The sequence below is a fragment of the Peromyscus maniculatus genome, chromosome X, assembly GCF_049852395.1.
Source record: "Peromyscus maniculatus bairdii isolate BWxNUB_F1_BW_parent chromosome X, HU_Pman_BW_mat_3.1, whole genome shotgun sequence".
Classification (NCBI taxonomy): Eukaryota; Metazoa; Chordata; class Mammalia; order Rodentia; family Cricetidae; genus Peromyscus; species Peromyscus maniculatus.
Genome location: NC_134875.1, coordinates 145336612 through 145342611, shown reverse-complemented (window position 1 = coordinate 145342611; position 6000 = coordinate 145336612).

The window sequence follows — 6000 nt, the reverse complement described above, 5'->3', positions numbered from 1 at the left end:
ATAGCCTCCCTGGTTTTGCGGGTTGCAGTCTGATAGTTCTTTGCTTTATATTTAGAATCCACTTATGAGTGAATACATACCATGTTTGTCCTTTCGGGTTTGGGTTACCTCAAAAAGATCCATATCTGTCACCATGCACAAAACTCAAGTACAAGTAGATCAAAGACCTCAACATAAATCCAGTTACACTAAACTTAATAGAAGAGAAAATAGGAAGTACTCTTGAAAGCATGGGCACAGGAAATAACTTCTTAAATATAATACCAACAGCACAGACACTGAGCACAACAATTAATAAATGGGACCTATTGAAACTGAGAAGCTCTTATAGGGCAAAAGACACAGTCAATAAGACAAAAAGACAGCCAACAGAGTAGGAAAAGGTCTTCCCCAACCCCATATCTGACAGAGGACTGATCTCCAAAGTGTATAAAGAACACAAGAAACTAGAAATCAAAATACTGAACAATCCAATTAAAAATGGGCTAAAGAGCTAAATAGATAATTCTCAAAAGAAGAATCACAAATGGCTGAAAGACATTTAAAGAAATGCTCAACATCTTTAATCATAAGAAAAATGCAAATCAAAATGACTCTGAGATACCACCTTACACCTGTCAAAATGGTTAAGATCAAAACCACTGAAGACAGCTTATGCTGGTGAGGATCCCTAATCATCAGGGAAATGCAAATACCTGGAAGAAGCCAAAGGCCTTCCAGGGGTCAAGCTGAGGCCAATATTGATTGTATCTGAGGTCCATTCCTCCAAGGTTGCTGATCTTGCCTTTAATAGCCTAATTACCTTTGCTTTGTGCATTAGCATTTTTTAAAAAGCCAGAGATTCAATTATTATTTGTCTAGCTTCTCAATTTGGTATTATTCTATTGACTGATGAAGTTAATCTATGTGAGAAATCAGTGACCGTTTCTTTTGGGTCCTGCATATCTTTAGTAAATGACTCGGTTTTCTTTCCTAATTAATCAATTCTGTCCCAAGCATTCAAGGCTGCTGCATGGCATAAAGTCAGGGAGTGGTTATCATATAGAGATTCCCTTTCTATGTTAGGATATTCTCCCTTTCCAAGAAGTTGATCTTGGGAGATTTCCATACTTCTATCCCTGCTTCATTGTCCAATACTCTTAGCCTCATCTTTCTACCATATCCTCCACTTTAATTGAGGACCAGCCTCAAGATCCCTGTAACCAAATCTCTCCAGTCTCAAGGGATAATTCTATTACAAGTTGACTATGACTTTAACATCTTTTTCACAAAAGGGGAATGCATATCATATGAGACTATGACTTCCTTTAATCTTTTCAAACCTAACATTTGTTCAGGAATCCATTCAGCTCTTACATAGCCTTGAGGATATTGATTATTTGGAAGTTCCTGTAAGGTTACTAGATAAATTAAGTTTGCCTGTTGAAAACCTTAGGCTCTTTTTCTGTAATCTTGTAATGCAATGCTGAGATTGATTCTTCTTTAAATCCATGTGTCTGGATCTGAATATCTCTATTATCTGTTTTAACAAGATTTGCTAAGACTTACATCTTGACACTCATATTAATCAACTTTTTAAATGATAAAACAAAAATGACCAAACAGATGTTTGTAGTTGTCATTACATAAATCCCATCTAAATTAATTATCCTCTCATCTAATTGTACCCCTTTCAAACTGTGCAGTGTATTATCATACAGAGATCTAACTCTTTCCATTATAAGAGTGTTTCTCTTTTTTTAATGTGAGAAAAAAACTCTCTCTTTCAACTAATTCCCGCCTTAATGGATTCCCAAATGGCTCATCAAATCTGGTGCTGCTGCTGATTCATATGTAACACTGATTGCTTCTGCATAGAACGTTAGAAGCCTGAGCTGGTTTCAAGGCAGCTACCTAGTGTGATAGCAGCCAAAGGGGTTCAGGGAGAGCCAACACAAATTGAGGGAGAAGCCAAAGAGTCAGCTGTCTGTACAGGGGAACATTTGAAAACAGATAACTCCTGCCATTATTGGAGCCCAAACGCCTATGGAATTTGCTGCAGATGGGCTGCAACAAAAACATAAGTGATGGGGTAGTGACTCTGTCCACATGCAGCTCCAGCCTGTGACTGTGGCTACAAAGCCACAGACAAGTAGTTATTTCATGAATCTGTGCCCCAAAAGTTGGATTCCAGATATAGCATGAATCCTAGTTTTTCTTAATAATAAAATCCAGGAGTCAAATCCCAGAGTCAGACAAGAGAGTCAAAGCTGATAGATCAGAGAAGCAGAGAAGCCAGCCACTAGAAATTCTTCTTCTAGGAATCCTCAGACTGGAAGGGAGCTGAGCTCCTGTCTCTTCCTGCCTTATCTTCCTCTCTCTGCCCAGGCATATCATTTTTTATTTCCACCTCCCAAGTGCTGGGATCAAAGTTGTGAGCCACCACTGCCTGGCTTTGTTTCTCTTTTAGACTGAATCAACCTCTATAGCCCAGGGTGGCCTTGAACTCCTGATCTTCATGTTTTCTCCTCCCAAGTGCTGAGATTAAAGGTGTGTGCCCTCACTGCCTGGCTTCTATGGTTATCTAGTGTCTAGCTCTGCTCTGTGATCTTCAGGCAAGCTTTGTTTGTTAAAGCACAAATGAAATATCACCACAGGGGAAAACTTTCTGATGACCATTATCAGACAAGTCTTTTCATGAACTGCATAAGTGAGAATGTGTAGAGTCTGGAATATGGAGATGGTCCAGGTGGTATTTGGTCCTTGAGAACTGAACAAGTAAGTGCAGTGTTTTGGACTCAAGACTAGGCAAGACTTCGAAGTGTACACATAGCAGTGGCAATTAATTTTAAGATGAACTCAACAGCCAAAGCTGGTGAGCAATGAAATCATCTGCAGGTAGGTCTGGGAGAGCAAAGAGACATCAAGAAGACTGGATTCAGGCAGAGTCACTAGAAAATGTGAGTCCAAGAACCCTATGACAAGAGCTACTTCTAAGAGTGTGGCAAAGGCAAAGGCAAGTGAGATTTATGTAGATATCATTAGGCAAACTTGGTGCAAGATAGATGCATTTACAGAGAGGCCTTAAACTGCACATATTCTTGAGGAAGGGTTGGATCTGAGTAGATGTTGCAGGGGAAGCAATTGTGAGATCTGCTAGAGAGGAGCTAGGTATGGAAGTGTGTGGATGGTGCTGGCAGGCAAGATTATTTGGAGTAAGCAAGGCAAACAAGTTATGAGTTCTGTGCATTTAAGGCTAGAACTAGACCAGGGAGTATGGAGACGATACTGGCAGAGGAGGTGCTGTAGACCATGACCATACAAATTGGTGCATAATTAAAATTTATTGCACTAGTATTTGGGAGTGTGGGGATGGTCAGGCAAGCCTGTTTCTCAAGAAAGACCCAGGGAAAGATGATACAGGAATTGTTTGGTCACAGATACTTTGGGGAGTAAATGGATAGCCCTGGCTATTGAAAATAGGTCAAGATCACCAAGCAAATCTATTGTGTGATCTGAATATCAACATTTGGAGTGTGTAGATTGTTCAGGGAGGTATGGTTCTGGGTTTGCTGAAAGGAACTAAGTTAAGGAGCTACAAGACAAGCTATGTATGGTACTGTTCGGAGGAAGCTGGAATAAAACCTGCTGTTGAAATTGACTAACAAATTTGCTGTAAGCAATGAAAGGAAACTATTCCTACAAGAAAAATGTGGCCTATGCTGGCTGTGTTGTGGAAAACAACCAGGAAAATCTGGAGCAGGAACCGAATGGGTTGTTTCAGATGTGTGCATACTTGGGTAGAACTCAATTGAGAATTAGAGGGGATTCCACTAAGTAAATGTGGTGAGATATCTTCATTTTCAGAGATAAACATGAGAATGTTAATATAGGCCAGGTAGGAAGGTTTCTGGAGGTACTACTCAGGGAATTCCACAACAGCAGTTAGGTGACCAGAACCAGGACTGGGACTTGGGAATGGCTCTGTAAGAAGTTCTTTGTAGCACAACAGATTAAAAAAAAAAAAAAGAACAGTCTTCTCATTCATATCCACACATGAGTTTTATCATGTCAGACATAAAGGCTGTTGAGTGTGTGTGGGGGTAGGTGGGAATTACTATTAAGAGATCCTGCCAGAGCTCCCATCTGGACAAGAGGTGACTGCCTGGGGTTATACCCAGAAAGACCTGCCCCTAGGTCCTATCCCTGAGCACCAGCCATTCCGGGAAAATGTGCCCAACTTGGACCCAGGTTCTGGCCATGGCGCAGGATGCCCACACACACCAGGAAGGTTCCCCTTCTCCAAGACTGCTGGCAGACACTGCAATCTCCACACCCTGCCCCCACACCCATCCACCTAAGACCCCAGCCACTTCCTGAGACTCAGAGACCAGCCCCCACCTCCCATCCCACCCTGGACCAGAGGTGAGTGCCTGGGGTCATAACCAGAGAGGCCTGCCCTAGGTCCCATCCCTGGGCACCATCCATTCTGGGAAGACCTGCCCAACTTGGCCCCAGTTCTGGCCATCTGGTGGGCCCTGAGGGAAGTTTCCCCATTTCCAAGACTCCAGGCAGACCATGCAATCTCCACACCCTGCCCCCACACCCATCCTCATGAGACCCCAGCTACTTCCTGCAACTTAGAGACCAGCCCCCAGCTCCTATCCTGCCAGGAGCTCCCATCTGGACCAGATCCCTGAACTCCCATCTGGATAAGAGCCTCCAGCTCTCATCTGGCCTGGAACTTCCTTCTGGAGCAGAGAGCTTCCATCTGGACCAGAAAGAGGCTTCCTGAATCTGTCAGCTCTGTCTGGACCAGAAGCCTGATAAGACCAAGAACGAATCCATAAGAAGATGGGCAGACGTCAAGGCAGATGTACATACAACAAAATAAAGAGCAATACAGCATCACCAGAACCTAGCCCTTCTCCCACAGCTAGACCTGAACATCACAAAACGGAAGGTGCAGAAGAAAGCAACCTTATGAATAACATCATGAAGAAGATAGAGGCTTATAAAGAAGAAATCAAAAATAAAATGGAGGACAGACAAACAAAAAATGGGAAGAATGCTATAAAAAAAAACTAGAGGAACGGACAAATAAAGCAGAAGAAAACAATAAATCCCTGAAAGAAAATCATGAAAAAGCAAAGAAAGAGGTGCGGGACACAGTCCAAGAACTGAAGAGGGAAATAGAAAAAATGAAGAAGACACAAACAGAGGGAATGCTAGAAATAGAAAATCTGAGTAAACAAACAGGAACTTCAGATGCATGTATAACCAACAGAATGCAAGAGATAGAAGACAGTATCTCTAGTGTAGAGGATACAATAGAGGAAATGGATTCATCAGTCAAAGAAAACACTAAAGCCAACACAGTCTTGACACAAAAAGTCCAAGAAATTTGGGACACCATGAAAAGACCAAACCTACAAATAATAGGGAAAGAGAAAGGAGAAGAATACCAATTCAAAGGCACAGAAAATATATTCAACAAGATCATAGAAGAAAACTTTCCCAACTCAAAGAAGGAAATGCCAATGAAGATACAAGAAGCCTATAGAACACCAAACAGAATAGACCTCACAAAAAGTCCCCTCACCACATAATAATTAAACAGCTAAACATACAGAATAAAGAAAGAATATTAAGAGCAGCAAAGGAAAAAGGCCAAGTGATTTATAAAGGCAAACCCATGAGAATAACACATGATTTCTCAATGTAGACATTGAAAGCCAGAAGGACCTGGACAGATGTAATGCAGACACTAAGAGACCATGGATGCCAGCCTAGACTAATATACAAAGCAAAACTTTCAATCATCATAGACAGAGAGAACAAGACATTCCAAGACAAAGACAGATTTAAACAATACTTATCCACAAACCCAGCCCTACAGAAAGCAATAGAAGGGAAATTCCAACCTAAGGAAGTCAGATACACCATCAGGAACACAGGCAGTAGATAACAGCAGAGGAGTAAACCCTAAAGAAGAGAAGTACACACACACTACCACCAAAA